Genomic DNA, 10,125 nt, shown 5'->3' with positions numbered 1-10,125 from the left:
GATGCTCAAAAGCAGACGGACACACTTGGAAGAGCCCCAGCATCTTCTTATAGTTAGGAGTAGGCAGAAGTTTGCAGCTTGGCTGTGGAAGATGCTCTTTTATTAGCTCAGACTATTTGTGGCTGCCCTGAGCACTCTCAGCTAACGGCTTTGAAGCTGATCTGGCGTAAACAGCATGTCTGGCTGCATCCTCGGGGAGCTGGCTAAAAGCTTGCTTAAAAGGCTACTGTTGTGCTTTGTTTTGTCCCTAGCTTGCTCCTATTGGAAGTGATGGGAGTTCGTCATTGATTTCTCATAACAGAGCCCACGCAAGTGCTAAGGAGTTGAGGAGGCAGCTAAATTGATAAAATCTGCAGGCTCCTCTGCCTCAGCAAGCGTGAACATCTTATCAATATCTGATACCCCTTAGAACTGATGGCAGCACAGAGAGCAGCTAGTCAAAACCTGGCCTCTGTGGCCTCAGGGTTGAGTTGGGATTTGTCCAGCTACACTGTCCAGGTGTGAATAGCCACCCTGGGAGGCTCTGCAGACTTTGGATCAAAGTTTGAAGTTCTGCCCTGAAAAGTCTGAGTCATCTCTGCAGTTACATGAGCAGCTCTCAAATGACTGCCAGAGGAGAAATTAGGGTCAGGGAGAGCCTCAGATCTTCAGTTTCCATTTCCAAATATCAGCTCAGGAAGGCAGGTTCATTCTCATACTTTAATTAGTGCACCTTCAGCTTCTCCCCATGGCTTCCTCCTTCATATCTGGTGTTAACTCTATGGCCTGCTGGACTTGGAAGGTTTTGAAGATCTGGCTTCAGTCTAACCTCTAAGGCACCCTCCCAGATCACGGGGGAGCTCTTGCATCCAGCCCACTGACTTGCAGGGGGTGAGTCACGGCAGTTTTGCACGTTGAGCTTTCTGCCAGGAGCCTAGGGCCACACGTGCGGGGTCTGCAGCTTTGCATAGATCTTTCAGGAACGAGAAATACGCTCCCCAGCTGCCTCGCTGTTATCGCACTTTCAGTAAGACCTCCTGTCTGGGGCCCTGGAGCCTGGATGCTGAGGAACCTTACAGTCTGAGAGATGCTTTGCCTGTCTCCTCCTCTCTCATAGTAGGTGTTGTATTACTTTTTCATGTAAAATAAAACTTGCCTTGGCTGCACGCACTTTGCAAGTGTGTGATGCACGCCCCCACTCAGTATTTCCACGTGTCGTGGCCCATGAAAGCTTCTCGGCAGCTGCGTGCTGCCTCCCCTTACGCAGTTCTTGCAGCAGGTCACTTTGCAGAGAGAAGTAGAGGTTTGCATCACAGCCCACCAAGGTAGCAGTTAAACTGTGGCTGCATGGTAGGAAAACCTTCCTTCGGAGTGTTGGAATGACTCAGAAAGATGCTATGTGGTGCATCCCCCTAGGAGCTCACTACAGAGCAGATGAAAAGCTTTGTCCCAGAATTATGTTCTCTCCGAAGTGTGATAGTTTGTGAGCCACAAAGGAGCACTCTGAAATGCCTCCTGGAAAAAGAAAATCTCTTTGTTTCAAGCTCAGTCAGGGAAACTAGATAAAGAAGAGACGGTGTTTTTATGGCTTTCTGAGCTGACAGCTTTTGATTCCTGTGCTGACTTTTACTGCAGTCAGTGGTTTACAAGGTTTCAGCGAAGCTGTCTTCTCACCTTGCTCTATTCATTTGCTGTTTCCTCACCCCGCAAGTGTTTATAGCCCTACTTCTGAGTCCTCCTCCAGCAAAGGTAAACAGCAAATGATGTTCGGCAGCCAGATATATCAGGCTGTCTCTCTAATCCCCAGCTGCACAGAACAGCCATTAGACTCAGATAGATTCAGAGCCATGGGACTTATCTTTTATGCATTGTTATTGTAGGAGTGAGTTTACGCTATGCACAGCCATAACGGGAGCTGGCCCCAGCACCCAGCATGTGCAGAGGAGCTGAAACTGTGATCCCCAAACTGAACATAAAGAAACTCATGGGATGGGCCCAAGCCCAGCACTGGGTGTCTGTAGCAGAGGCTGGCTGTGCATATCTGGTGTGGTGCCTCAGCCAACATTCCTCCCATGCAAAGGTCCCCAAAAGGCCAACTTGGAAAGGATCTCCTGTGCTCACAGTCACACCTAGTGCTTGGTTTCTCTGGGCCAAAATGCAAATTGGGTTTTATTGCACGAATGAGTGTGTAATGGCTTGTCAAAGAGCCATTGAGTCTCAAACAGGACCTGGAGTACCAAGGGCCTCTGGGCAGGCAGGGACCCCCGCTGTCCCCCAGATGATGGCTCCTCGTGCGACAGCAGCACGAGCTGCAGCCCCTTGCAGGGATAAGTGGCACCTTCATATTTCTGACCCACTGCAACCCCTGGAGCCAAGGGATGAGTTTCCATTTGTGATTTTCTCTTAATTTTATTCCCCTTGCCATGATCCAGCTTTCTCGGTTGCTGTCTGCTCGATCTTGTCATCCAGAGAAACACAAGCCACAGCACATGTTCCTGTGAAGCTGCTGCTGAGATCAATGAGAGGCCAGGACCTCTCAGATGGAGGGAAGCAGCTCCTCAGATGGGCATGTTTCTAAACCTCCAGGAAAACCAGCAGTCCAAACAGATGCAGGAGTTCATCACTGGGAAGAAAATCAAGCCCCTGCTTGTCCTGAGATGATCAATAAATGATGTACAGGATACCAGGACCTCTTCTGCTCTTGCAAACTCCTGCACGCAGAAGCTTGCTGGCCTCCAGGCACCCTAGCATCACTGGAGCACGGGAAAACAAGCATCATGGTAAACAACCTTTGGTGAAAGTCTTGCCTTGCTGCCTCTGGTTACTGGTGGTTTGTTAAGTATTAGTCAGTGTTACAAGATGAAACACGAGCTCTCTGGAAGGGCAGCTGAAGCTAGGAGAACTCTTTGCCTGGATAAATTGATGTATGCTAGGTCTCTGCTTGATTTTGAAAAACAAAGCTGGCTAGTACCGGGAATGGTCCAAGTATTCTTACAGTGGGAACAAATAGAAATATCTACAGCCCAACCCCAAGACCTTTTCTTCTCCTCCAGTGGTAGCCCAGAGAACCCTCCCGCTATTTCTTTGATTCTTTTTCCCAGGAATATGAGATCCGTTTACTTTGACACCTCAGGCTGTTGGCAGAAACCTGTGTGCAGATGTTGACACATTTCCCCCATCTGCTGGTGCATTTCTCTTGATCTAGCTGTTCTGCCTCCATCACCACACGATGGTCTCTTGAGGTTTGTTTAGAGACAACAATGCACTAGTAGAGATATGCTGGTTAAGCGTTATATAGCAGAGTTTGCTTCCTTAAAGCTGGCAGGGGCAAACCCCACATCTGGGACCAAACATCAACAGGTAAATATCCCTCTTTCCTTGGACACTGTAGCTGCTGTCACAGCTTCCCTGGGTTTATACGCCACTATGTGGATTTTATAGGGTTTTACCTAACTAATTAATGAAAACAAATTGCAAAATTACCTTCTTATTAAACTGATCTCACTACGGAAATAAGGCTGATTACTTCCCTGACAAACTTCCATTAGGCAGCTACAACAAACTGTAATAAAGAGTGCAAATTAAAACCAGATCATATGAGACATGGCTTTGTCAAATGCCGTGTTAATACCAGGCAACATACACAATGATTAAATTATACGGGAAAAACTGTGGGTTTTTTTCTGCTCTGGTAAAGATCCATCATACTCCTAGAGAAAGAAGAGTTTATACAAAAGCCATCACATTAATAACCAAAACATCAGTGAGCATTTATCAGTAGTTTCGTTCCAATAACAGCTCTTAACTTGCCTGTTCTGCAAGACTCAGCCATTACACCGCTCTTTCTCTCTTCTCTAAATTTATGCTTGTAGTACACATGACCCAAGGTTATTGCAAAGCCTCTGAGGAAGAGAAAAGCTTTATTACCTGCACATACACTCCTCAATTTGTCTTTCCTCTTCTGGCTTTTTAGTGCTTGGATTCAGCTCAGCTGAAAACAGAACACAATTTGAGAGGAATTTGCATAAGAATTATAAGCACAGGCCCACACAAATTAGGCATTAATTAATGAGCACCTAAAGCTTTCTGCTGAATGTATCCTGGGGCGAAACAATGCTGGGAGTGCTCAAGTGTATGTGAGGGAAAGAGTGGGTAAGCATATTAAATAAAAGAGCAACGCTTAATTCTTTTCTGATATTTATTCTAGCCCTTGAGACCACAGGAGAATGCAGATTGGGTTTTTTTTTACCCCTGTTAAGGGGACGCCAAGAGCTGCCCCTGCAGCAGAGCTGGGTTAAAAGGCAGGCTCTTCCACCTGCATCTGGATTCATCCAGCAAAGCCCAAGCTATGCTGAGGTCAGGGTGCTGGGCTCTGGCCGAGGAGCGATGGTGCTGCAGAGCCGTGGCCCGGCTGCCCTCCCCAAGGAGGGAGATGCTGCCCAGGGTACGTGGGTGCAAAGTGGGGCTGGGGATGCTGAGGTGGGTGTCTGAGGTCTGGGATGTGGGTGACGTGCTGATGCTCCGGGCCAGGCAGGCAGCACCTCTGAGGTGTGTTGGAGGAGGCAGGTCTCTGCTGCCTGATGTGGGTTCTGGGGGGATTTACCTCTCTGTGGGAGAAAAGAGATTGCTGGTGTAACAGGAGAGTGGGCTTTGGGCTTGAAGGAAACTCAAGGCTGAGTCTGAAGACTTTTGAAATCTGAAGTGACTGCTATATAATGTTGGATGCATACATCTAACATGGTAGAAGGTTTCCTAAGAAAGGTGGCTTATTAACTTTACTGGGTGGCAGCCATGCTCTGGACGTGCCTGCTCTGGTTGTCCCCTTTTTCTTTAGCTCAGAAATTAGCAGCTCTTCCTTAGGCATTTAACTGGGAGCTCTCAGCTGCTGAGCGTTTCAAGTCAGCTCAGAAATTCTGATAAAGGGAAAACATTCTTCTTCTGCAGAGACCCTGGGAGAGAGGTTGGGGTGCTGGATTGCTGACAGGACAGCTATTTTGTATTGCCTTACAGGTATGTAAAATGTTTCCTTGCATTAGAGATTAATATACAAGAAAACAAATACTGGTATTAATCAGAGTTGTGGGGGTTGTTGGTGTCATTGACCTAACTCAGTTGTGAATCTTTCTTGAGCATAAAGCTTGCATCCCAGTAGCTTTAGGAAGGTCCAGTCTGACCTTGCTTCTTTTTGTAAGCACCAAGAGTTTAGGAAAGTCAGGATTGTCCCTCTGAGCTGGAAGCCATGTGAGCCATCTGCATGCTCTCCTGCAACCTGGGAGCATTTTGCTATCAACAATTATTTCATAACAAGATTCCTGGCTAGGTGTGCTCACCCTAATGAGTACTATGGGCTATCAGGTGTTAATAGGTACTTTTAAGATCAATTGAAGTATCCTATCAGTTTGTTAAAATAGTAGACTAGAGCCTGAGTTATTAGTTAATACACAAATGAATCAAAATTGTTATGTTTTTAAACTGCATGGTACCAATTGCTACAATATCTCAGGTCTCTGTAATGCCTCATAAAAACACACACTGCTTTTATGGGCCCTTCTGGAAGCTGTTGGCATGGGTCTTGGCGGTGAGCGGCTGTCCAGGTTCACTGCCCGCCTGCCTCACCGCGTGGCCGGGGTGGAAACAGGCTGATGTAGCCTGGCTGCACCTGCTGCCCTGGGGAGAACCAGAGGGTTTGGCTTCTGGGTCTGCAGTGGAGCCCAGGCTCGGGGTCTGGTGTTTAGTTTGCTTTGGAGGAATGCATTTAGCCTGCTGCTTCGGTACTACTGCTGTTGTTGCTCCACGGAGCCCTGCACAGTGCTGTGCTGCGTGCAGTATTGCTGGCTGCCTCTTCCACATCTGTCTTGTGAGAGCAGCTGGTGCCTGGTACCCTGGCAAAGACTGTAGCAAAGGGGGTGGCTGTTAGCTTATATGTACTTCTGTGAGTAGAGAGATATATATACGCACCATTTTTAACATATAATATTTTCTATAATATATACACAAGCTATAATACATATGTAATATCTTTAATATATAGCTATTAATGTACATTATATATAAAGTGTCTCTCTCTGTCCGTACACATATAAAATCTCCTCCACTTTTCACTAGCTTAGCACATCTCACCTACAAACCTTCTCTTGATTCCAAATGACTTTCTAGACCACTTATGACTACCATGAGTGGTACGAATCCCTGGATACATCCCTCATCTGTGGAAAAACTAGAGCTTATTCCTATCTCTGTGGGTTCTGCTTTTCTTGTCCCTCTAGTTATTAATGCATTAAAGTATCCTCCCTCTCATCCTGTGACATCCTAGCAGCTTTAAGTGCCTGGGAGAAGGGCTTTGTCAAAAGCCCTTTGGTGTTAAAATGCTGTTAAATGGAGCAGGCAATAGCTCTGCTGGTCATGGCTCCTCCTGCGTGCTGATGACGATGCCTTCCTCTGCCAGGAGCCACCCTGGACCCTCGCTGCTGCTGCTCTTGACAGAGCTTTCGCCAGCTCGCCAGGCCCTGCAGCTGGCAGGGCTCCGTGCCCCCACCCCTATCCCAGGGCTCTTTCCCAAATCCCAGTATCATGTTTGTCTTTTCTGATGTCTCTGGTATTGATGTTAACAAGAGAGGGGTTGTCACTCCACCACAGGCAGCTGTGGCTATAGCATCTGTGGTGGAAGCTCTTTGAATTTTTTTTATTTTTTTTTTAATTAATCTGTGAGCTGAGTAATAGCTTACTGGCAGTAAAGTGTACAAAGTGTAAAGAGTGCAAAGCCAGTCTGTTTTGCAGCTTAATATTTCTCTTCTCTCCTTTCCTGCTAGTTAGAATCTGAAAGGTGTCAAATATTTCATGAAGGTTTGTGTTTTTCCAGGCACAGGCCTCTTTATTTTTTTAATCTGATTGGTCGGAAACTCCTCCGCTTTAATATATCCCATTAGTTAATAGGGAGGGGGCCATGCCAACAGCAGACTTGCTGGTTTGCCATTTCGTCTGTAACATGCTGCTGTGCTTTAACTGCATCTCGCTGAAGGTAATTACTGCAGAAAAGCCATCGGCTCTTTCTCGGGAGACCCCCTTTCACAGGTGCAGGCAGTGGGAGCCAAATGCCGAGTCCCATGTGATGTGCGCTCAAGTGAGCTCTGAGACACTGCTCCAAAATCAGGTCTCTCAATTATTCATTAGTTATTGGTTCCTTGGGGATAGAAGGAAGGCTGGGGCTTGGAAGCCTGTCTAGAAATACAAGACCAAAAATACAAAAGGTTTATATTATTTACAGTAACAGAAGTCCTGGGGGTGCTCAGTGTGGACCTGGTTTCAAGGAGGGGCAAAACCTTAACTCCTTCCCTATGGTGTGTGGACTGACTCAAGGAGCAACCAACCGGCAAACCCCAGCCCTGTGCTATGGGGCGAGGAAGGATGAGCAGGGGGTTCCCGGGGAAGTGACCTTCCCAGTGCTGCTGTGCTGCTGGTGGAGCCCTAGGAGACAGACTGGTGATGAATGGTGCCTGTCCTGGGGTAACCGGAGTTAATCACACACTGAGATGTATAGCACAATACCATGTGCTTTCTTAAACGTGTGTTGTTAGTCCAGCCGCATCCCAGCTCCCAGCACTCTGCTCATAGGCACTTGCCTGTGTTAATAGCGTGAGCCACAAAACTGCCCCGACACCAGTCACTGGGAACAAATATGCCACATTCAGTGTATCATTGCATCTCCCGAAGCCACGGTACTGAGCACTCTCCTTCCATACGCTTTGGGACGTACAAGCCCAGCTCCTGGGTGTTTGTGCCCATTGTGCTAAGGGAACCTTCCCAACCCCCCCAGCCAGGCTTTGTCTCAGGGACTTGGTTGTGTAACGACTGTGCCTCAGGGTAGGGATACTCTTGGTTGAAGTATCCAAAACAAAATTGCATGGAACATTTAGCGAGCTTTTTTCCAGCAAGTTTTCTCTGCTTTACTGCAGCGTTCTTAATTTGATGAATTAATGTAAGACGTGCTAATGTACCAGCAAAGACAGCAGGCAAAGATCTGTCTGCTGATCCCAGACACAACAGATTTCAACTGTGCTGCTGAGCGTGGTGCATGCTGATGCCGCTAAAAATTGTCATAAAGATAACAGCAGTATCTGCGCCTTCCTCAGAGGAAGATAGATACTTGTGGCTTTTCACTTCTCTTCCCCCTTGGTGATAGGACTGTGAGCAATCCTCTGTGAGACAGGAGCAGGCTGGTGAAAATCTGCTCCCAAGTGCCCAGGACAGAGGTATGTCCCACCAGCCTGTCCAGCCTGAGAGCCCAGTGTGGGTCCCTGCCTTGCTGCAGAGGCCTTTCATTCCTAAAGTGATCGTGGGGGGTTCTATGTGTCTAGCTTAGTGCAATACAGGCTTTGCAGTGCGTTTTGTTAAAAGTGTCGCAAAAAAAAACAGGCTCAGACCATCTCTGACTCCACCACAAAGCTAATGTTGGGCCAGAGGTGACAGGCATAGAGCTATTTTGCTCCAACTATAATGATTATTTTTTTTCCATAGTCTGTTTTCTACCAATACATTATCAGTCCTTGAGCAGTGACACCCTGGAGCCTGTTGCATGCTGTGATCCTCCTGCACTGGTTGCCCAAGAAGTACATCCTCCGTGCTGCAGCAAGGGCTCTGGTCCTGCAGCAAGCCACTGTGACTGCCTGGTGCTGGAGCCTGGGGAATGAAGCTCCCAGCTCCTACATCTGCAAGCCAACCCTAGGGAAGGATCTAGATTTGAAAACAAGTCAGGAAGCCCCATGCTCCTGTTACTAGGCTTGGAAGAGGCCAGATTAAAGTGCCTGAGGGGAGATGCTACCCTGGTCCTGATGTATTTGTATAGGTAGCTCCTTGGCTCAGGCTTCTCACACATACCTCTGTAAATAGACGTCTGTTGCTGGGATAAAGGAAATTTACCGTGTCTCTAGAAGCAGCTGTCCTGAGGTCACTGGGCACGGTGACATGTTGGTACTTTCACAGCATACAATAATGATCATGGTTTGCATATTGAGAAGCAACTTCACAACTTTGCTGTCTGCTTGAGCTTGCCCGCAGCAGGCTCTCAAATGATGTGTATTGAAATGCAGCCACCTCGAGATGCCTGTGCCTAGAGAGAGAACTCCAACTGGAGAGGACAAGATTGCTCTGTTGCAATTTTGAAAGATAAATGACCTGACTGTGAGTGGCTGTCTGCTCACACAAGGAGCTTTTAGTCATTTGGCATAAAGCAGAATATCTAAACCATTAAGGTGTGTGGGCTTTGCAGTGCATAAGTAAGTTATAAATTAGGGATTCTGAGTGGCTGCTCGCCCCTTGTGTGTAGTGCTCCAAGTGATTACTGTTCTCCTCTTTGTCTAATCAAAGATCCTCAGCTCGGAGCAGGTTTCTAATTTAAACACTTGAGTACAACATATCTCACTAAATTAAATAACCTTTACCCAGGCAAATCATTGCAGAAATCCGTGTCTCACGCACAACAGATTCTACCCCCACCTTATATATGACTTTTTTCCTTGTCTCTGTAATGCAGCTTCTTCTGAAGGGTAAATGATGCCTAATATAAATGTGAATAACCTAGGCTTTGCAGTATTGTATCGTCAAACAAATCCTTTCAAGACATCTACTAGAAAATGCAGAAAGCACCCTGTAATTTTAAGGCGTGATGTCTTGATTTATAGGGTCTCAGGTTCCCCAAGCTAAGACTGGAGTTACTTTGGAACAGGATTTTGCCATAGGACATCTTTACTTGGGTGCCTCAAACACCTGGCACCTCTGGTGTGTCTCACAGCTTCTGTCTGTATTGCAACACCGGAGCGACTGCCTGGATAAAGCACGTGTTCAGATACAATAGCGCTGCTCCATAAGGGAGCCCTCCCTGTATAAGCACACCTTTATGTTAACCGTTGGCGAGGAAGGTCAGTAGGTGGTCGTCAGCACAGAGAGTACCTCGGGGACTTCACAGCATGCGCATCTTGCCCACGCTGCCGCTGGGTCTCGGCATCTGGCAGGGCTGCACGCAGCTCTCAGCCGGTCTGAGGGAGAAGCCCTGCTGCAGCTGGCTCCGTTCCAAACTGGAAATGGCTCTGGTTCCCTATATAGTAATGGGAAGACATTTAAGGTATCCGAAGCCCGTGAAAGCCTATAAAT

The sequence above is a fragment of the Falco peregrinus genome, chromosome 5, assembly GCF_023634155.1.
Source record: "Falco peregrinus isolate bFalPer1 chromosome 5, bFalPer1.pri, whole genome shotgun sequence".
NCBI lineage: Eukaryota > Metazoa > Chordata > Aves > Falconiformes > Falconidae > Falco > Falco peregrinus.
Note: the sequence above shows the minus strand (reverse complement) of the source record.